The 23,183-nt window shown below is 45.9% G+C and overlaps 1 pseudogene; it reads right to left on the minus strand.

Moving 5' to 3' along the window:
- LOC120941065 overlaps window positions 1-21,429 on the minus strand; it is a 74,661-nt pseudogene extending 53,232 nt beyond the window's left edge.
- Between the last annotated feature and the right edge of the window lie 1,754 nt (window positions 21,430-23,183).

Consider the following 23,183-nt stretch of genomic DNA (forward strand, 5'->3'; position numbering starts at 1 on the left):
GGGGAAAAGGGCTCGGTGTTCCCTCAATGTTTTAATAAAAACATAGAAGGGTTGGGGGTCCCTAATGTTAAAGATTACCATATGGCGGCAATTCTGGACCAGGCTAAGTCTTGGTTTGGGGTCGCGGACTGTATTCACTGGGCCAGAGCAGAACAATTCCAATTAGGTAGAGGTGATAGAGGTGAGATTAAATACCTTTTGTTATCTCCATTCTTAGGTAAAAAAATGCCTGTTAGGAAAAATCCAATTATTGCAGCCACTTTGGTAGCATGGGAATATCTTAAAGCTAATAAAAACCCTATAAAAGACTTCCTGTCCCGATAGCATCTTGAACTCTCCGGACCTTATGGTACATCATTGGGGGGGAGTATGGCATCAAAAATGTATCGGATCTCTTTTCGCAGGAAAGGATTACACCGTTTGAGATCTTGCAATCTGCATTTTCCATCCCTGCAAAGGAATTTATGACTTATGCAAGGGTGGCTAGCATTCTCTCGTCTATGCGGGATAAATTTGTAGATATACCGGAACCGGTTTTTAATCTGTGGTTTTCTAGCTCTAGGCCAAAAAAAGGTATAACTGAGATCTACAATGTATTAAATAGTAAGCTCCACTTTGAGACGTCAGACCAGCTTTTGAAATGGGAGGCGGACTTAAAGATAACGGTTTCTCAGAAGCAGTGGATTAACGCTATTAAAACTAATTATACTCATACCAAATGCTCTAACTTTAGGGAGTCAGCCTAGAAGATAATTTTGAGATGGTATAGGACTCCATACACATTGGCAACATTTGCAAACAACTCCTCTAACCTGTGTTGGAGGGGTTGTGGCCAAGTGGGCAATCTGGCCCACATGCTCTGGTTTTGTGTATCCATACGTAGCTTCTGGGCTGGGATAGCTTGTTTAATAGCAGGAGTCACAGGCATTCTTAACAAGCTAAAGGCTGAACAGGCACTCCTGAGTGTGGGTATGGAGATATATCCGCCCTTTTGTCGCACTGTAGTGATGCATATTCTTTATGCTGCTCGTTTAACAATCGCTCGGAAGTGGAAGTCCTCCCTTGCCCCTTCACTGAAAGAGATTACTCAGCTGGTTGATGACTCTTATGCTTATGAAAAAACAATGGCCTATAGGGAAGGTAATATAACGGTATTTTTGAAACGCTGGCGAATTTGGGAATCTCACAGTAAAAATCTTTCCAATTACTATTAGTCGGACCTCGGGTAAACTGTCTTGTAAACTGTCTTGTACATTGTTTGGTGATGGTTGAGTTGTCTGTTAGTCATGGAGATAGTAGGAGTGAGGAGTTTATATTAGTTATGCTGTCCTTGGACTTAGGCAAGATGGTGGCAGGATGTGGTGATTTATAGGTTGAATACATGTTACGTCATATCCGAGTTGATAAATTGTATTTCAGCATATGTGTACAACGACTGGAACTTGTTGTATTGTATTATTATTATTTTATGTTATTTCATAATTTTTTTCTTTTTTGTTGTATTTGTCATTGGAGGTTGTTCTCCGATTTGTATATCTTTATTCTTAAACCCAATAAAAACGATTTTCAAGAAAAAAGAAACTACAAGTCCCATCATGCCTCTGCCTGTGGGTGTCAGGCTTGCAATGCCTCATGGGACTTGTAGTTTTGCAACAGCTGGAGGGCCGCCAGTATGAGACCCCTGGTTTAGGGTTTTTATATAACCTTCAGGCCTAAAATGATTTTTTAAACATGGGTGCAAAAAAAAAAAAAAACAGCCCCAGAAGTGAAATGGTTAAACACCTCTAAACTAAATATGAACAGGGCCGGCGCTACCAATAGGGAAGGTAGGCTCTGGCCTAGAGTGCACATCAGTCACATGTAAACAGTGCAGTGCATCCTGCACCGAGTGTAAGCTCAGGAAAGCGGGCTGCCTGACACAACGCTTTCCCGCACAGCCGCGGCACTCAATGCTTCCAGGACATTGTAATGTACAGGATATTCGGTAATTGCACTGTTTTATGATAGAATTCCCTCACTATCACTGCACCATTCAGGCCTTCTCCTATCACACCACCAGGTGGCAGCTCTGTGTGGAAGTTTACAGAGGTGAGCCCTTGACATGTTGCGGGTTCTCTGATGCTTCCTTGGCTGTGCTCGGTGTTCCTGGCGGTGGTGGTCAGTGTTGGCAGAGATAGGTGGAAGGACAGGGCGGAGCAGGAGGACGCAGGGCTGTACCAAACTGATGAGGAATGGGACAAGGTGAGCCTCCTCCTCCCTGTACAGTACATGACAACCTTCCTTCCATTCATTTCCAGCACCATCCTGGGGTGACCATGACTGACAATGTCATAGCAGCCCAGGCATGCTGGGATCTTTAGTCCCGGGAGCTCTTCTCTTCACACTGTGTACTGCTGTAACCACGCGCTGTGTTATGTCAGGTCGCTACCTCCACTGTATACATGGGCAGGCCAAAGGAGGTGGAGTCAGGGGTGGAGCCAAGGTGGGGGCGGCAAAATGAAGATTTGCCTAGGGTGTCAAAAATCCTTGCACCAGCAACCGAACATGAACCTAAACTGGGTATAATTTTTGTCTGGGCACATTGGGCCAGATTCAGGTAGATCGGCGCATCTTTGTTCCGGCGTAGCGCATCTCATATGCGCTACGTCGACGTATCCCAGAGAGGCAAGCAGAGTATTCACAAAGCACTCGCTCCCTACGTTGCGCCAGCGTAACGTAAATCATTCGGCGTAAGCCCGCATAATTCAAAGTAGGTGGCTGGTGGGCGTGATTCATTTAAATGAACCGTGACCACATGCAAATGATGGTCCGAACGAACAGCGCATGCTCAGAATCACATCGAACATACTCCCTAAGATACGATGGCTCAATGCCTACGACGTTATAGTAACCTACGCCCAGCCCCATTCACGTACTACTACGTAAACGATGTAAAATACGACGGCTATTCCGTCGTCCATACCTTTGCATGGGATGCGCCTCATATAGGTGGAATAACTTTACGCCGGATGTACGCCTTACGTAAACGGCGTATACTACTGCGATGGGCGCAAGTAGGTCGTGAATCGGCGTATCTTGGTCATTTGCATATTCAAAGCGTAAATCAATGGAAGCGGCCCTTGCAGGCCAACGTGAACTGACCGAGTATAAAAAGATACGAAAAAACTTTCATTGGACGCTCTCACCTTATACTTTAGTGTGTGTGGATTTATTTCAGATTTTTTATTTATTTTAAAAGAGAAATCCATGTCATGTAATGCTTGAGCCAACATGTAGACTGCAATATACACTCTATAGGATGTTTTCTCATCAGGATAATATAAATCAAGTGGAAGTGTCACCACACCGCAGTCCCTAAGAGGATAGCTAAATGTGAGTGGAATAAGGAAATTTTTCATTTGATTTTTTGAAAAGCATCCACATTTAGTTATGAGAATATCCTCCATCAGGGGGTCATTTGGGCGGTTGGATGGATAAATACTACTAAAATATTCCAGCATTCCCTTTATGTAGAAATAGGGGAATGTCAACACCAAGCTGCAGTTACTGATAATAAAAAACATTTCACTCATTGACCAAGAATCTGGTAGAATAAATGTTTTCTCCGCGTAATAAGGGACATTATTAAACAAAAACCTGTAATAAATCAGACTAACTGAGCCACAAATAATAAGAACTTCTGTGGTTGAGCTCCGCAGCTCTGGAGGAATTTTATTATAATTCTTTATAGACACCAGAATCTTGAATTCAATACAAATTCCATGATCAGATAAATGTTTGCTGAGTTGTCAGATCTCCCTCTCTCCGTATTCATCATCAGATGTAAGGATCCCGACCCAGTTCCACTTCAACCTTTCCAGTAACTTTGCTATGGCCACATATTGCATCTCATCATCCGGAACTGTCCGGAAAAAGTTTGGATACATCTTTCTATCACTCAGCAAAGTATCTCTGGCTCCATAACTAATCTAGAAAGTAAGAAAAGTCTGTATAAATAATGTGGAACTTTTAATATCCAAATGGATAGAAGAAAACCTTAACAGCTTCAACTCTTCTGGGAAGGCTGTCCACAAGGGGGTAGATTCAGGTACAGCTGCGCGCTCCTTACGGAGGCGCAGTGTACCCTTTTTACCCTGCGCCTACGCAAATTATTTGCGCTACGCTTCATTCATGAAGCAGTAGCCACGTAATTTGCTTGGGGGCTCTTCAAAAATGCCCTGCGTAGTGGCGCCTAATGTAAATGATCCCGTAGGGGGCGGGAATCATTTAAATTAGGCGCGTTCCCGCGCCGAGCATAGAGCGCATGCTCCGTCGGGAAACTTTCCCGATGTGCATTGCGGTAAATGACGTCGCAAGGACGTCATTTGCTTCAAAGTGAACGTGAATGGTGTCCAGCGCCATTCACGATTCACTTACGCAAACTACGTAAAATTAAAACCTCGCAACGCGGGAACGACGGGTATCCTTAGCATTGGCTGCGCCTGCTATTAGCAGGAGCAGCCTTACGCTAAACACGACGTACGCAAACGACGTAAACTGCGTACACAGGGCGCGCGTACCGTAGTGAATCGGCGTTAGTATGCAATTTGCATACTCTACGCTGACCACTACGGGAAGGCCACCTAGCGGCCTGCGTAAGAATGCAGCCTAAGATATAAGGGCATAAGAGCCTTATGCCATGCATATCTTAGGCTGCAGTCGGCGTAACAAGCTCTCTGAATCAGGAGAAGTCGTTACGCCGGCGCAAGTAAGCAATTGCGCTGCGTAACTATGGTTACGCAGACGCATTTGCTCTCTGAATCTGGGTCAAGGTTTAGAGATGTGTCCATGAGAATGTTTGACAATTCTTCTTAAAGTGCATGTGAGAGGTCAGACACAGATGTTGAATTAGAAGGCCTGGCTCACAGTCTCAGCTCTAATACATTTCAAAGGAGTTCTTTTGGGTTGAGGTCAGGGCTCTGTGCAGGCCTGTCAAGTTCCTCCACCCCAAACACCCTCATCCATGTCTTTATGAATCTTACTTTGTGCACTGGTCCAAATAATTTGGTGGGGTTCATTTTTCAGGGGTTGGGCTTGGCCCCTTAGTTCCAGTGAAGGGAAGGGAACTCTTAAACTGTCAGAGACATGGATGAGCAAGTTTGGGGTGGAGGAACTTGACTGGCCTTCACAGAGTTCTGACCTCAAGCTGATAGAACACCTTTGGGATGAATTAGAGTGCAGACTGTGAGCCATGCCTTCTCGTTCAACATCATGAGCTGACCTCACAAATGCGCTTCTGGAAGAATGGTCAATTATTGCCATAGAAAAACTCCTAAACCTTGTGGAATGCCTTCCCAGAAGAGTTCAAGCTGTTATAGTTGCAAAGGGTGGACCAAATCAATATTGAACCCTACAGACTAAGACTTGGATGCTATTAAAGTTCATGTGTGTGTAAAGGTAGGCGTCCCAATACTTTTGGTAATATAGAGTATGATCATCAGGAGAATAGGCAAAAGTTCAGGCATTTTTCCAAATGCCATAACAGTCAAAGATTAGACTGAACCATTGGCCCATCCCTACACAGCACTGCCTTCTTTTTTTAGAACAATCTTATACTTTACAATGCTTTGCCACAAGGATTATTTGTACCCTTTTGTCCCACCTCACCATAAGACGACTCGCTGTCCTGACGTTACATAATATAGGAAATTCTGCTTTTCTTACCTGGGTGTAACCATATAGATTCAGCAGCTGGGCCATTTGGAGAGTGGTGTCAGAATTGAGATCTCCAATGAAACCAGCCAGGGCACCCCGCTCCATACAGGAATAATTTGGAGCTTCCTTTGTATGTCCAGACAATATCTGTAGAACGTCTTTTATAGCTTTATTCACATGTCCACAAGAATCATACACATGATATCCCAGAGTTATGTTGGGCAGAATATCTGGACGGCGGTTTATCTCATCAATAGCAAATATAAAAGCCAGGAGATGTCTGTATTCTCTCATGTAAACCCTGCAGACAATGGAGAGTTTTTCATTGGTGTACAGGACAAGGATTCAAGCCGAAATTATTCATGGCAAAATGTATAACACATTTCAACTAGAGATCTATGGTGGGATTGGTGGGCATGTGTATTGCTCCATAGGACCAGCAAACCATAATTACCAGATATCAAAGGATTAATTAGAAAAACAAAATTGTTGTATCAAGGTGAAAAAAGGAACTGGATGTTAGGGACATGACTGCATCCCATAAGGTTGATGCATCCCAATAGGTGACTTCCTCAGGGATCAAAGGTCAGGTGTTGGGTGACAGCTTTTTAAAGCCTGTACACGCGGTCATCTGACCTTTCACCCCTAAAGGAAGTCACGTGGTAGTGACGATACGTGTTGGGCAGAGTGCAGGCAGCACATGGGACCAACGTTCCCGCTGGAGATAGAGATTGAATGCACAGTTTGTATCTTAGATGTAAGTGGATACTTACAAATTGTAAGTTACAATAAATTCTGTGGCCCGGATTCAGAAAGACTTACGACGGGCGTATCTGTAGATACGCCGTCGTAAGTCCGAATCCGCGCCGTCACAACTTTAAGCGTATGCTCAAACTGAGATACGCTTAAATGTTGCTTAGATACGACCGGCGTAAGTCTCCTACGCTGTCGTATCTTAACTGCATATTTACGCTGGCCGCTAGGGGCGTGTACGCTGATTTACGCCTAGAATATGTAAATCAGCTAGATACCCTATTCACGAACGTACGCCCGGCCGTCTCAGTACAGATACGCCGTTTACGTAAGGCTTTTTCCGGCACAAAGTTACCCCTGCTATATGAGGCGCAGCCAATGTTAAGTATGGACGTCGAGCCAGCGTAAATTTTTCCGTCGATTACGTCGTTTGCGTAAGTCATTCGCGAATAGGGCTGGGCGTAATTTACGTTCACGTCGAAAGCATTGGCTTTTTGCGGGTTAATTTGGAGCATGCGCACTGGGATACTTTCACGGACGGCGCATGCGCTGTTCGTAAAAAGCGTCATTAACATGGGGTCACAATGATTTTGCATACAACACGTCCACATCTTACAGATTTGAATTAGGCGGGCTTACGCTGGCCAATTTACGCTACGCCGCCGCAACTTTGCTTTGTGAATACTGCACTTGCCTGTCAAAGTTGCGGAGGCATAGCGTAAATAGGATATGTTACGCCCGCACACAAATACGCGCTCCCTACGTGAATCTGGTCCTGTGTTTTTAAATACTTCACTATGGGAGCTTGTTTGCTTTGATCGAGGGGAAACTGATGAAAAAATAAGTTACTCCACACAGCTCACATAAAGGTTACAGAGGATCATATTTAAGAAACACTGGGGGTAATCCTCAGAAAGCGGCGCAACTTTAGTTAGTCAAAACTTATGTCATTTAAGTTACGGCGGCCTAATTTGTTGTCGTAAGTGCCGTATCCACAGCACATTTGCGCCCAACTTTGCGCCAGCGTAACTTAAATCCCAAGGCGTAAGGCGGGGTTATTACAAGTGGGAAGGAAGTGGGCGTGCTTCATTGCAATGAGCCGTGACCCCATGCAAATGAAGGGCCAGCCGTACTGCGCATGCGCGCACGCATCTGCTGCTCACTGGGCATGTGCAGAAATTGGCTCGGCGCAATCAGTGAGATAGGTAAAAGGCCAAGCGTACTTAGTTTGAGGATTGCCCTGTGTATAAAAAGCCCCACACAAACACACTTCCCTTGCAAAAGTATTTCCCTCTGTTTCCCTTCCTAGAGCAAGTTGCTTCTGCTCTGAACATTTGTCGGTGTTTGTTGGTGAGTTGTGTGTGATAGTAAAGTTTGGTAGGAGTATTAGATTGGAGTTGGTGTTTGTTTCTGCTAAGTGTATTTTCTGTTTGTATTTTGCGTGTTTGTTTTTGAATTTGTAGTAGCTGTCTGCTTGTGTGTTTTGCTGTTTGTGTGTTTCTTCTGTGAGTTTTATGGTTTGTTTGTTGTGTGTGTATTTTTGTTTGTTTGTTGTGTGTGTATTTTTGTTTGTTTGTTGTGTGTGTATTTTTGGTTGTTTGTCCTGTGAGTTTGAGTTTATTCTTGTTGCTGAGTGGTGTCTGTGATGGCACCCAAGCGCAGGAAGCTCAATTTCTCACTTGTTGAGAAGCAAATTCTTGCCCGGGCCATCGTCCAATATGGATGATATTTACATGGCCCTGATAGCCGGAACACCACCCCGGCCCAAAGGAAGAGGATCATCCAAAAAGTTACGGACCAGATCAATGTGGCGGGGGGGGGAGACGAGGACCCCCGCTGGCATCCAAAAGAAGATAAATGATCTTAGGAGCCTGGTCCGTAACAAGGTGGCAAAAATAAATGCCCATACCACGGGCACTGGAGAAGGCCCAGCCTGCCCCATCAGGCTCAGTGAGGAGGAATGGGCAGTGGCCCGGTGTTTCCACCCACAGCAGGTGGTGGGCCTGCCTGGCTTTCAATCTGATGTTCCTGTGAGGACAGGTAAGTTTTTGTTTTTTCTATCTGGTGATTAGCATGTGTGGGTGGGGGAAGGGAAGATGTGCCAAGTGTGTGGATCCTCAAACCTGTGATTGTTTTGTGTCCTCCACAGATGGCCAGGAGATTGCAGGCCCATCAGGCCAGGAGGTTGCTGGGCTATCAGGCCAGGATGCACCATCCCCTGGACAACAGACTGCAGAAGAGTCCCAAGAAGCGCAGGATTCCCCAGGGGAGGGGAGTGGCCAAACCTCCCCTCATGAGGAGGATGAGGGGGAGGAGGATGAGGGGGTGGAGGAAGAGGATCTTCAAATTGTCAGGGAAGTCCTTTTGGCCTTGGATCTGGTGACCCGTGAGGCGACCCGTGAGGCGACCCTTGAGGCGACCCTTGAGGCGACCCTTGAGGCTACCCCTGAGGCTGGCAGCAGTCAGGCCACCATCAGGGGTAGGCCCTCCCACTCCTCCCCCAACAGGCCTCAACCCACAAGGGGCACTCTCTCCCCTCCTCCCATGCCACAAGCCTCAGCGGCAGGCAGGATGGCGACCCAGGAGACCAGGGGGGTGGCTGAGCATCTGACGGCCAGTCTGCTGAGCACCACTGCCTGGCAGACCCGCATTCTGGGTCAGATCAAAGACACTCTGACACAGATGGACCAGAGGCTGGATGCTATGAGGGATTCACTCAGTGATGGGGCCACAAACTCATTGGCGGTCATCACATGTTTGTTGGACCTGAAGACCGCCACAACAGGCGTGGCCCAGGAGGTGACTGGCCTGACCCAGGCTGTGAAGGACAATACCAGGGCTGGCCAGGCCAATACGGCTGCCCTCACAATGTGTCTCACAAGGATAGCAGTGGCCTTGGAGGGCAGGCCAGCAGGACGACAGACACCAGGGGAGGTTCCTCCTTCCCCTGCTCACCCACCCCCCCATGAAGAGAATCCCTCCCCTGCTCACCCCCCTCCCCATGAAGAGACTCCCTCCCCTGCTCACACCCCCCCCCATGAAGAGCCTCCGGTTGGCCGTGGCCATGGCCGTGCCCGTGTCTGTGCCCGTGGGCGGCCCAGGCGGAGCAATCGCCGCCACAATTAATTTTGGTTGATTAATCAGGGGTACTTTTTATTTTTTTATTTTATGATTTTATTTGGTATACTGTACTTATGATTTGGTTTATGTGTGTGAATGATGTGTGATTGTGGGGGGTGGCATTCCTGATGAAATAAGGGTGTCACCCTCAGTTTTGGTGGAGTAGGGATCCCCAGGACCAGGGAGAAGTGTTCCCATGTCCCTGAATGGTGTATGAATGCACAGTAACATAATTGGAGCCGCGGCGGGGCGTTACTGCTCCCAAGTACCATTGGGGGGGGGGTACTTGGATCTAATCCAATTCGATGTGCATGTGATGTGTCTGTGCCAGGGACCACAGTGGTGTGCATTCATGCATTCTCATTGTGACATAATTAATGTGTGTGTGTGTTTACTGTGCAAAGATGCATTCTGCGAGGTGTCTCCTGACTGCTGTTCACTCAAAAGAGGGGGTACCCTCGGTTACTGAAGTCACTAGTCGTTGGCATACAGATTGTAGTCCTGCAAGTGTGTGTGCTCAGCTCTTCCTTAATGGTGTTGCTGTAGCAGACCTTTACACGGCATGTGTAAAATTAGGGCTGCTTTTATAAAGTGTAAATTTACACCATGAAACTAACAGAAGCGCACAGGGCGTAATCTACCGCGCACACACTTAATTTTGTGGATCGCCGTATCTCCCTCATTTGCATCTTTGCCTATCAAAACAGCGGCGTGTCTAGCGTAATTTGCGTGCGAGGAAGCGCCGGTGTAATTATTTTAGGCATGAGGGAAAAACCTGATTTTAAGGCGTATATCGTTCTGAGGATCAGGCGCAAAGATACGCGCGGTGTCAATTTTAATTACGCCGCGTATCTCGAGTAAAGTTGGCGCATCTGCTTTGAGGATTACCCCCTATATGTTTTCTTGTTACACTCTGAAGTATTGTGTATTGATGTCACTATCGCAGAATTGGGTTTTTATTTTGATAAGTACAGCCAACACATAGGCCGGGATTCACGTAGCACTTACGCTGACGTGTCTCGAGATACGCCGCGTAAGTGTAAATGTGCGCCATCGTATCTATGCGCCGTGCCCACAGAACTAGATACGCCTGAAAATAGGCTTCATCCGACCGACGTAACTTTACTAGGCCGGCGTATTGTGGGCGCATATTTACGCTGGACGCCTCATTGCAAATATGCAAATGAGGGAGATACGTCGATTCACGAACGTAGTTGCGCCCGGCGCATAATATACGTGCTTTGCGTAAGGCTTACGTCCGGCGTGAAGTTAGTCCCCATCTATGAGGCGCAGCTCATGCAAAGGTATGGACCAGGGAACACCTGTCGTATTTTACGTCGTTTACGTAGTAGTACGTGAATAGGGCTGGGCTTGGGTTACATTCACGTCGTAGGCAGTGATTTGACGTATCTTAGGGAGTAGTTTCGATGTGATTCTGAGCATGCGCACTGGAATACGTCCATGGGACAGCGCATGCACCGTAGGTTATTTGTATTTTGATGGTGCTCCTCCCATCATTTACATGGGGTCACGCCTCATTGGCATGGCTCACGCCCACTTCCACCAACGCTGGCTTATGCCGAGGAAGCCCAGAGTATCTTTAACAGCGAGTGGGAGCAAGTGCTTTCTGAATACTGTGCTCGCCGCTCTGCGCTACGTCGGCGTAGCGTATATTCGATACGCTACGACGGCATAACAATGCGCCGATGTATGTGAATCCGGGCCATAGTATCTTTTTCAGTTGTGGGAACACAATATTTTGGTTGTTCAGCTGTCACACAAATATATTTTGACATTGAAGGAGACAGCGCGGGATAACATATACATTTATTTGTTATTATTTAGTTTAACAAAAGAAACTTGGCAGGGCTGACACCATTTCTTGTTATTTTATTTAACAAATAGAAAGGTATTGTCAGTCCACAAAAAGAACAGATCAGTGGGAATTGTTCTGTGACTGCGGTGTCTTTAATCCTTTCACTGCCAGAGCAGCTTTTGTGTGAAATACTAAAATTCCTGACATTTAGTTAAACCCCCCAAACATTATATATTTTCTGAAAGCAAAGACCCTGCAGAATACAATGGTGGTAGTTTAAAATTGTTATGTTATGAGATGAGCTGTTTATCAAATAAATATTTTTTGTAAAAAATACAATAAAAGTAATGTTACTGCACACAAACGAGATGCATTACTCAACTTTTTGGTAAAATGTAAAATATGAGGTCGTTCAGAGTAAATAGAAACCCAACATGTAAAGTCTTAGGCCCCTTTCAGACGTCCGCTCCGCTCGTCCGTGTATTACAAGTCCGTTAACGGACTTGTAATACATCCCTATGGGATTGCGTCTGTTAGCGGATGGAGCATCCGCTAGCGTCCGCGTCCGTCGGGATCCGGTTTTCGGACGGAAGAAAACCCTATTTTTCTTCCGTCCGGCGGAGCGGAACTGATGCAGACGGACAGACGGTCCGTCTGCATCAGGTTTCCCATAGGGCAGAGCGGAGCTGAGACAGGGCGGTCCCAGCACTGTGTGCGGGGACCGCCCTATCCGCCGACAGCTCAGCTCAGCTCAGCGGGCCGACGGAGACACACGGAGCGGACCCAGAAACGGTCCGCTCCATTTGAAAGAGCCCTTAAAATTGTTCATGCCGGTGAAAAGGTAAATGCAATTCCGGCCATCAGAAACAGAAATACTATATAATGTTATTGTGGTGCCTTAAAATGCATGTCCAACCAAACATTTTTTTTTCTTTGGGACAGACACTGTCCAGGGCTCCATTAGAGAGATTTCCCCTCACTTCCTGTCCTGCAGATAACATTCTACCAGACAGGAAGAGAGGAAAATCTGCAATAAGGACAGAAATACAAGACTGAAGCCTTGTACACAGGACTGAGGAACTCGACGGGCGAAACACATCGTTTTCCTCGTCAAGTTCCTTGTTAGGCTGTCGAGGAACTCGACAAGGCAAGTTTCTCCATTCCCGTCTAGGAAAAAGAAGACATGCTCTCTTTTTGCCTCAACGGGATCCTCGACAGTTTCCTCGTCGAAAAATGTACACACGACCGGTTTCCTCGGCAAAAAAAAAGTCCCAGCAAGTTTCTTGCTGGTTTTTGCTGAGAAACTCGGTCATGTGTATGAGGCCTGACAGGGATTCCAGCCTTCCCGTACTTTGCTAAATAGTGTGTTTATTTCTGTGCTGCTATAGGAGAGATTCCCTCACTTTCTATAATGGAATGTTATCTGCAGGACAGGAAGTGAGGTGGGATCTCTATAATGGAGCCCTGGACAGTGGCTGTACAAAAGATAAAAGGTTTTAGTTGGACATGCATTTTAAGGCATCACAATAACATTAAATATAATTTCTGTGAGGGAATCTCTTTTATGGAGATTCTTTATCATTCCCAACTCTATTCAAAGTGAAAAAAAAAAAGATATGGAGTCATTAAGGGCCAGACTCATTTAAGGTCCCATTCACACTTGTGTATTGTGGTAATGTACACCTTAACACATAATGCATGGCAAAGCACCTTCTCTATGGGCAGTGCAATGCGGTGTCATTCATTGTGAATTGCCCCCCAATGCATTGTAAAGTGGATCCCAACACACAACACACCTCTAGGCTCCATAATACACATACCATGCTCTGCGGTGTGCTGCCTTATTAACAAACAGGTATTGTGTGTTTTTTCATCCATTGTGGTACATTGTCAGCTATTCATAATGAATGAATGTGACCATTAACACCCGGCAATGGAACACCTTAATGTGAATGGGCCATACGTGGTTTTCATGAACACATTGAAGGATATACTTTAATTTTATATAAATGCCGTGTAACAGACTGAATGAGTCCTGCACATTATCACACATCTCTCCTAAAGACACAGCTCTGTAGATCAGATTGGAAGATTTACACTTCATATTTCACTTACGCTGAACACATGAGATTATCAATAAGATGTCCTTTCTCTCTCCATTGTGTCACTGCAGAATGTACAGAGAATATCCCTCCTATAATGATGTCTCCATCCTGAGAATACTTGTACTCAAATGTATAATTCCTCACTGTCATATCACAGCAGTGAGCAGAGTTCTGGGTGTCAGATGTGCAGGGGGTCACACACAAAGACAACAACCACAATATTCTAAGTAGATATCTGAAGACAACATGGCCGAGTCTCTGATAGACTCCAATGACTTCTTCCTTTTCTCCCGACCTCATCATCACTGACAGCAGCCCAGGATCCTGACACTGACTTCATGGCTCAGCTGAAGGCTGTGAGAGTGTCAGGTTTATAAAGAATAATTCTGTTATTTATTACTGCTTATAGAGTAGGAAAAAAAGGACAAACATAAAATACACAGAATCCATCTTTGTCAGCACTGTAGAAAGTGAAGGTTATAAAATTACCATTATGACATATTGTACATGAAAAAGTAAAAATGAGAAGTTTGATGGTTAAGAAATGTATGTTTATTATTAATATTCATATTCATAATAATATTATTATACTGTATACTGTACACATTCACTAAAGTGAGAGGGGTGCCACCATATGTTCCTTTCAAAAATCCAAATCTGCCTTCATAGGTCTATCAGTTGTTCCGTCAGTTCAAAGGGTGCTTCCGTACTCACTAAAAGTCGGAGTGAGGAAGAGGAAGAGCTAATGATCTACCTTTAGCTATAACACTGTCTGAAAAGGTTAACATTAGTGTATCTTGAACACAGACACTGTGTGTTCAGGATCACTTTGTGGAGGAGAGAGGGAGGCGGCCACATGGCGAGTGAACAGATATTAATAATACACAATATAAATGTAATACGTGAATTGAAAGAGTTAAGCCACACATTAACAAGACATAGACTTAAGGGCAACAGTATAAATTACTAATAAATCAACCCAACAATATATTGAACAAATTGCTTGTGAATAAACAAAAGGACAAAGTACTACTAGCCCTCCATGGATAATTATGATTCGTCCCATCAGCTTGCACCATCACGAGAATTAATCAGTATATTTCGTAACCATAGAGCTGTTGTTGTAGCCCATAACTCTAACCAATTACATCCTGTAGGTTATGTTGGGCTACTGTAACCCGTTAAGTTAAACATAACTGAAGTGAGATCAGGGCATTCCACGGGAGTCCCCTTTGCACCCAGCACCCACAAGGGGATCTAGCTGTGCCGGGCGGGGGTCTCAAACCCCGAATCTAACCCCAATCCCACCACAAAACTTTCATATAAACCTCTGTCACCCCATGTATTTGGGAGTCTTAGTGAGAAAATAATGGGATAGATTAGGAAGTATGAAGAAAGAAAGACAAAGACAAAGAGAAGGTGAGAGGAGTTGTGATTGTCTATCATCAGGTTTTGGAAATATCTCAGTCTTTCTTAGTACTAGGTAGAAGGGAGATGCCTACATGTTGAGCCCAGGGTTCCCATTTGTTGACAGTGTCCTAAAGTATACTGGAAAGCTTTTCTTGGGACAATATCCAGGAGATTCTCTTGTGAGCAGCCTTAACCGAGATTTATGGTTGTTTTCATGCATTAGCCACAGTTAGTTTGGAACCCACTAAAATAAAGTGGATTAACCTTTGAGTATGAGTGGGGATCTTTGGGATCATGGCCACCATTGGGGACCGAGGTACCTGGCTGTCAGCAAACTTGTCGATAACTTTGAAGATTTTTCTCCAGAGCGTTTTCTGGGACATTCCCAACAAATGTGGGCCATTGTTCCTGAAATTTGGCAGCCTCTGAAACACAGAGGATCTGCTGAGGTATACATAGAGGACAATCTGAAGGGTGTGGAGTACTATCTAGAGATCACTTTTAAACTGGCCTCTGTGAGGGACGTATTTAAAATGTTGTTAAAGGATTTAAAGCAGGCCGTATGCAAGGTCCCAGCTGAATCATAGGTCCAACTCCCAGGCAAGAGGAACTTGGAGACTGGGAGCACTAGTGATGAGTAAATGATAGAGATCCCTCCCCTCTGTCCCAAGCCCTGTCCACACCAGAGTTCGTACATAGTGAAAATAGGCGGAAGTGTTTTTCTGACCAGATTGAATGTAAAAAAAAATAATTTGTCTAAATCTGAAGCATTCTGAAGCGTTCTGAGGCGGCTAATTCCAACTTATTGACACAATGATTGAGAGAGAAAGGGCCTGAAGGGGTTTAAAAATGTCCGATTCGGTACAGTCCTTTGTCCAACCACCATTTGAATGCTCTCCAGGATTGAGTCTGAAAGAGTGACTCCTCCCCAGGGCTAGAACTGAGCTCCAGTAGTAATCGGCGTGCAGATCCTAGCAGTAGGACGTACGGCTCCTGGAGCCAGACAGGCAGGGTTTCCACCTCCAGCTCAGCCTGATCCTCCTCCCTGTCACTGCTGTCTGCTCTCCCCGGCCTCTGCTTGTCAGATCTTCGCCGCAGACTTACCACCTGGCTTCCCCCGGCTTACCCTGACATCCCCTGGCTCCCTCGTTCTTTCCCTCCACAGGGAGCCTACAGGTAAGCCCTTGCTCTCGGGGCCATCTGCTGGGATCGCCGGCGGCCGTCCTTTTCAGGACAAGCCGCCGCAGCGACCCATATAGTTCGGCTCTCCCCTTCTCCTCACCCCCTCTTCTACACCCCAACTTTTCCATCAAGGCATCCCCCCCAACAACTGCCCGCCTCAACCTCCGGCCGCTTTCCAGCGTTTTTCCGGACATCCGCGCAGGCCTGTGAAGAACCGCGGCAGCCGCAATCTAGGAAAGACCGCGGCTTCACTTGAGGCCTAGCGGCGCGTCGTCTCCTACACCCTGCAATCTTCCACCAACTGCTCAGTATCTCCCCTCCACCCCCCCTACCCCTAAAGGATACCTGCAATGACCAGGATTGTACAGCAGAACCAAATCCAATAAAAGTTAGCCCCAAGCCTGGACCCTGCTGCCGATGCAGCAGCCATATTGGTACACCCAGCAACAAGGAGAACCCCTCACTCCCCCCCCCCCCATACCTCTCAATTCAATCTGCACTTTATCCAGGGCTCTGCCGATCGCCTGTCAAGGGGTCAGGAAGGAATTTTTTCCCCCGGCCACAGCATATTGGCACAGCTGGGCCAGGGTTTTTTGCCTTCCTCTGGACCAAGCCAGGAGGGAGGATTAAGTTAATCTTCCCTCAATCACCCAAAACCCCCCCCTCCTACCCCCCTAGGGTTGGCGACCATGGTTAATCGGCAATATTCTGCTGAAACCATATGGGGTCTGAGGCGTTTTGCCGCAGTACTACCAGCCATCACCAAAAAAGCCCTAAGAAGTGATTGATTATTGAAGATCGATCGACGATTGATTCTCAAGAATCTCAGCCATTCACCCGAGCCTAAGCACATATTATGTGCTTTAATCAACACAAGATCGGCAGTAAAACACCGACTAGAAATCCATGATTTCATTTTACAACACGATTTAGACTGCCTCTTTATTACAGAAAGCTGGCTCACAGCCGACTGTAACACCATTCTCGGAGAATTGGTACCAGAAAATTATCGTATCATAACCGAAAACAGAATAGGGCAAAGAGGAGGAGGCCTGGCGGTGATCCATAAGAATCACCTGGCGATCACTAAACCAGTCCTTCAAAACCCTCTTCCATTCATGGAAACCCTTACTCTGCAACTACAAACAAATCCCCAGGAGACCGTCCGTATTCTACTCTGCTACAGACCACCCGGGCCAAAATCGCCATCATTGACGGAGTTCATCTCCACTTACACCCTGAACAGCAAACACCTGTTGCTGCTCGGGGATTTCAACCTTTGGGCCAACTCCTCACAAGACCCCGTTGCCGACGCCTGCATTGACCACCTGGAAGGATTAGGGCTACAGCAATTAGTATGTGGGCCCACACATGCTTCAGGTCACACGCTCGATCTTATTTTCAGACAAAATCTGAGAATAAACATTTTGGAAAATGAACCATTGCCATGGACAGATCACCATGCAATTAGATTCACAATTTCCAAAATTTCCCCCTTAACAAAAACATCAAAACCAGTGACAACACACTGGACTAGATGTCAGAAGAAGCTCCATTCGGAACTCTTCAAAACCACATTAAGTGAAAAAGTAAAAACAATTCAACCTCATCAAACTGCCCTAGAAACACTGGATGCCATTAACACAGCCCTATTACAGTCAGCCGACTTAATAGCGCCAAAACGGAAAACCTGCATCCGGAAAAACACGTCAAGCTGGTTTAATAACCAGCTGTCGTTATTGAAGCAAGAGCGCAGAAGGGCGGAAGCCGCCTGGAAAAGAAGCTCTTCAGAAGAAAACCTCATCATCTACAAGGCCATAACAAGAAAATACCACAAAGAAATTTTCAAAGCCAAGAAAAACTACTTTTCAAAGGCAATCAACAGCGCCCTAAATCGCCCCCGTGAACTTTTCAAGATGGTCACTCAGACCATGAATCCCGTCTGTCTGGAAGCCCCCAATTCGGACACCCAAGAGTTTTGCGATGAATTGTCGGATTACTTCATTAATAAAATTGAGGGAATCCGAGAAAGCATTCAGCAGAACAATACCCCCCTCACCCCCCCCTGCAATCACCCATACAACATCCACCAAAATTCACCACAATCTGAAAAGTTCACCCTAGAACCCATCTCCATCGAGGCCACAAAAAATATCATCGGTACTCTGCGAAACAGCACAGCGCCAAATGATATAATTCTCACTAAACTGCTGAAGGAATGCGCCGACATCCTGGCACCTCCTATCACGCAGCTTATAAACCACTCTTTCAAGGAAGGCATAGTGCCCTCCCAGTTGAAAGAGGGCATAGTCCAACCCATCTTGAAGTAACCGACCCTAGACCCCAAGGACCCACTTCATCGCCGTCCCATAACAGGCCTAAACATTCTCTCCAAGGTCATGGAGAAAGTAGTGGTACAACAGCTGCAACAGCATCTAGATACCCATAATCTACTTGATCCATTTCAATCAGGTTTCCGCCCCGGACACGGTACGGAAACAGCATTGCTCAAAATATGGGACTACGCTCTAGAGGCCGCAGACGAAGGAGAATCTTGTCTCCTGGTTCTGCTGGACCTAAGCGCTGCCTTTGACACCGTAGACCACAAACTATTACTGACTCGGCTAGCGGACGTAGCCAAAGTCGCAGAAAGTGATTTATCTTGGTTCTCCTCTTTTTTGGAAAACCGATCACAAACAGTGAAATTGGGACCTTTCACTTCCGAGAAACGCGCGTTATCGCACGGAGTCCCTCAAGGATCGCCTCTATCCCCAGTGCTGTTTAACATCTATCTTTGTCCTCTTTTTAAAATCATTAGCAGGCAAAAACTGCTTTATCACTCATATGCAGACGACACGCAACTGTATTTCCGCGTTTGCAACAAAAAGGATCACCATCTCAATCTAGAGGCATGCCTCTCTTTGATAGAGAACTGGATGACAAAGAGTTATCTTAAACTCAACGGAGCGAAAACAGAACTTCTCCTGTTTCACGCCAAGCATATGAATCAACCTGCAACAACTTGGTTGCCCCCGCCCATTCTGGGAAAAATCATCACCCCTAGCGCCAAAGTCAAAAGTCTTGGGTTCATCTTCGACTCCTACATGACAATGGACGCACAAATAGGGTCAGTAGTCAACGGATCTCACCATCTGCTGCGCCTACTACGCAAACTCACTCCTTTTATTCCAAAAGAAGACATAGCGACCGTGGTGGGAGCGATTGTAAACTCCAGATTGGATTATGCAAACGCCCTCTACCTCGGTCTCCCAAAGTACCAAATCGCCCGTCTGCAAGTCGTTCAAAATACGGCCGCCAGACTAGTGACTGGGAAAAAACCCTGGGAATCAATCTCACCTTCACTGAGAGCCCTCCACTGGTTGCCAGTAAAAGACAGAATTGCTTTTAAAGCACTCTGTCTAACGCATAGATGTATCCATGGGAAGGCCCCGCAATATCTATGCGAAAAAATAAAAGCTCATAATCCCAATCGCGTTCTGCGATCCACCAACCAAAACCTGCTCCAAATCCCAAAAGCCAATTACAAGTCCAAAGGAGAAAGAAGATTCGCTGTCCAAGGTCCCAGACTATGGAACGCTTTACCAACCAGCATTCGGTTGGAGGAAAACCACTTAGCATTCAGGAGAAAGATCAAAACTCATCTCTTCTGATACCAAAAGAGACAGGAACAACAAGCGCCCAGAGGCGATTTAGTTTGCATGTGCCGCGCTATATAAGTTCTTCATTCATTCATTCATTCATTCATTCATTCATTCATTCTAATATGTTCATGACTGGGGGGAAGTCAGGACGTTTCATTCCATTCAAATTGGAAAGATTTTTGTAGCAGGGCAACCGTGTCCAGTTGAAGGGAAACGTTCAGATTAGCAGTGAGAGTGGGCACCCTTGCCTGGTGCCTTTTGCAATGTGTATTGGATTTAAGTAGTATCCCTGGAGGTGAACTTGTGCCTGTGGTTTAGAGCAGAGAGCTCAAATTAAGGCCTTACTATTTTAAGCTCCTGCAGTAGTGAAATATCTATAACATAAAGTCACTGACCCCGACCATAGCTTCAATTATAGTAAAGCCAGAGGTAACAGCTGTAATCCCTGGGATAAAGAATAATAGCCTCATCTGTAGGTAAATGTGGTCATGAGCTACAGCATATGGTCCCAAAAACATTTCCTATATAGCCCCATTGTCATGGTCATAGTCGGGCCTTCAGATAAGATATGAGGGTCAGTCAGGACTGCAATGTGGGAACTGAAGAAACCTGCAAACACATAACACAGCGTGAAGTATGGGTGCACTTGGCAGTCTAAACCTCAGGCCGCAGGCCTTGGGTTGGGGGTGCCAGCTTTAGAACCTCCACTTTGGTTATGTTTCATCTTTTTGGAAATCCTCTTTTCCGGTGAGGAGAATGGAGATCAGTTTGGACTTCTGTCCAGAGGTGGTAGTGTAAAATCAGCGTAGCAGATCCACTGGGCCCAGACCGAGTCCCTCGCAGAAATCTGGCAAATCTGCCAGGGTGCGCAAAACATGCTGGTGGTCGTTCGCAACCACAGTGAGTGCAAATGGGAAATGCCATGTATATTTTAGGTCCTTGTCCCTCAGCTTATCCAAGAGAGGTTGCAGCGCCCTGCAATTTTTTAAGGTGATTTTGCATAAGTCCTGAAACAGCATTATAGTTTCTCCATTAAAAATGATTCAATCAATTCTTCTGACCTTTCACATTTTAGTGTAATGCTCTGTAGACAGCAGATTGTATCTCTCAGGGGGGCAGCATCTGATCCCCTCGGTCTCAGAACCCTGTGGGCACAAACAAATTATATTTCCATTTCTTCCTGTCTTTTTAACAGGCTGCTGAAAACTCTTTGGAGTGCAGGGATAATTTGGTCATTTTCTACACATTCTGGTATGCTCATCACCCTGATGTTATTCCTCCTGCCTCTATTGTCGAGGTCCTCCAAGTGCCTATTAATTTCAATGAAGTGTTGGGAGTGTGAGACAGTAACCATTTCCAGCCTGTGGATAGCCTTGTCTCTCTGCCTCCCTGCATGCTCTGCTGAGGCCAGCTTCTCAGTGAGGACCACAAGATTGTTTTTTAAGTCTGTAATGGCAGCAGAGAAGGTGGATTTAATATCCACTGTAAAGCAGGACATATCAGCATAGGTCAGGGGTTTGTCAGAGCAGGGTGGTCCCCTACCTGTGTCCTCTGGAGCTGATTCAGAGTCCCCACTGAAATCCTCCTTGTGGTGAGACGGTGCCATCTTAGAGCAGGCCACGTTGTTGTGGACTGTGGGCTGTGATTTAAACAGATCCGATATGTTCTGGGCAGCAGAGGTCACCATTCCATAGTGGGATTGAGAGTGAGGAGTGTTGTAGAGCTTTTTTCCCGGCTGTGACAGATCTCGGATACCCCGGCTGGGCACCTCCGCCAGACCCGTGTCTCCTGTTCTCCAAACGCACCCGCAGCTGGCAGACTCACCATAACCAGCCCTTAACCCCTCAATCACGAGACAAACCACACAGGTGTTGAGGGTTAAACATGCAGAGCATAAAACTGTTTATTAAGTACAAAACATATACCTTTAAACACAGTTAGTTGTCATAGAGGGGGTAGGGGACAAGGAAGAACCAATGGAAACTTAACACTTGTACATTGAAACAGAAACTACAGTTGAAACACATAAAGGGATTATGATAAGCAGGCAGCACCTCCTTACACATCCCCCACTTGGATGTGTCTCCACACCTTTTGTGGACCCATCTACTTGCTACAGAGATATGCTGTGAAGTTCTTACTAATTACCTACCACTTTCTTACCTGCCGATGCTCTAATCCACCTGCTCATTCATCTCTCATCCCTCACCCTTCAGCAACCCCAGCAGTGATTGAAGTGTTTTTTTTGTCTTTTTTTGAGTGTGGCGTTTATAGTTTTTTACCCACTTATTAAGGCAAGGCAGGGTAGCCATCCATGGATAAGTCCATGGATAAGTGAGAGCGGGAACGAGAGCCTGGTTGAAACAAGGACAATCCATGGTATAGCAGTACTTTAACCCTACAATCGTATAATCTCCTGTGTGATTGCTGCTTCCCGCCTGACTACCAGATTGGCTTTCAGTGCTAGCCTCCCTGCAGCGTGTACTGTCAGTACTGGAAGTTATTACTGGAAGTTACTACTGGAGGTTACTGTGGGTACAGATCTACCAGATCTCTGACAGCAATTTGTACCCCACTTTTATTATATGAGTCATTGGCTGTGAACACATCCGGGAATTTGGCATGTGTGCATTTTGGGGGTTCGATGCTAGAAAAGTGGGTCTCCTGTGCACACGGGACATCACATTTTGCATCCATGGCTGTCTTCCAAAGGGCTCTGCATTTGTAGGGACTGTTCAGGCCTCTCACATTAAATGTCATCATCTTAAGATTCATTCCTGAGGTAGGGAGCGTGGTGTTGCCATCTAGTGATAGGTCCAGGAATCGGAATTGAGGCAGTTGGCATGCCTAGCATGCAGGGACTCCTCTGCAGTATATCCTTTGTACTGTTCAAATAGTTCAGCGTAACAGAAACTAAACAAAACAAAGTCAATTGATAACTGAAAACAAACAAGCCGCATCCTTTACGGATAACATGTTATGGAAGACATTTCGTAACTTATGCAGGGGCTAGAGAAAAATAAGGCAAAAAACAGCCGAACAACGGGTGATTTTGATTCAAAACTTGAAGACTGAAGGCAGTAAGTGAGTGTCAGTCCTGATACAGGGTTAATGCTGTAGGGAAGTTGCTATATAGTAGTATAATCCTGGGCAGGTTAACTACTTCTCTTGTTATGGCGGTGGTTGTTGTGTCCTCCGTGGAGGGGGTCAGGGTCCGCTTGTTCTCCATTCGCGGGTAGAAAATGCCATTTCCATAGGAGCTCCATTCCATCTAGTGATGCAATTGCATGCGATTTGTTGTGCATTCCACTATTAATTTGGCAGGGAAGCCCCATTTGTATAGGATTTTGTAGTTGCGCAGGATCTTGGTAATCGGTACCAAATTGTGTCTTGCTGTTAGAGTGGCTTGCGACAGGTCTGCGTAGAGCGTGATTCCAGCAA

This window comes from Rana temporaria, chromosome 1, assembly GCF_905171775.1.
Source record: "Rana temporaria chromosome 1, aRanTem1.1, whole genome shotgun sequence".
Lineage (NCBI taxonomy): Eukaryota > Metazoa > Chordata > Amphibia > Anura > Ranidae > Rana > Rana temporaria.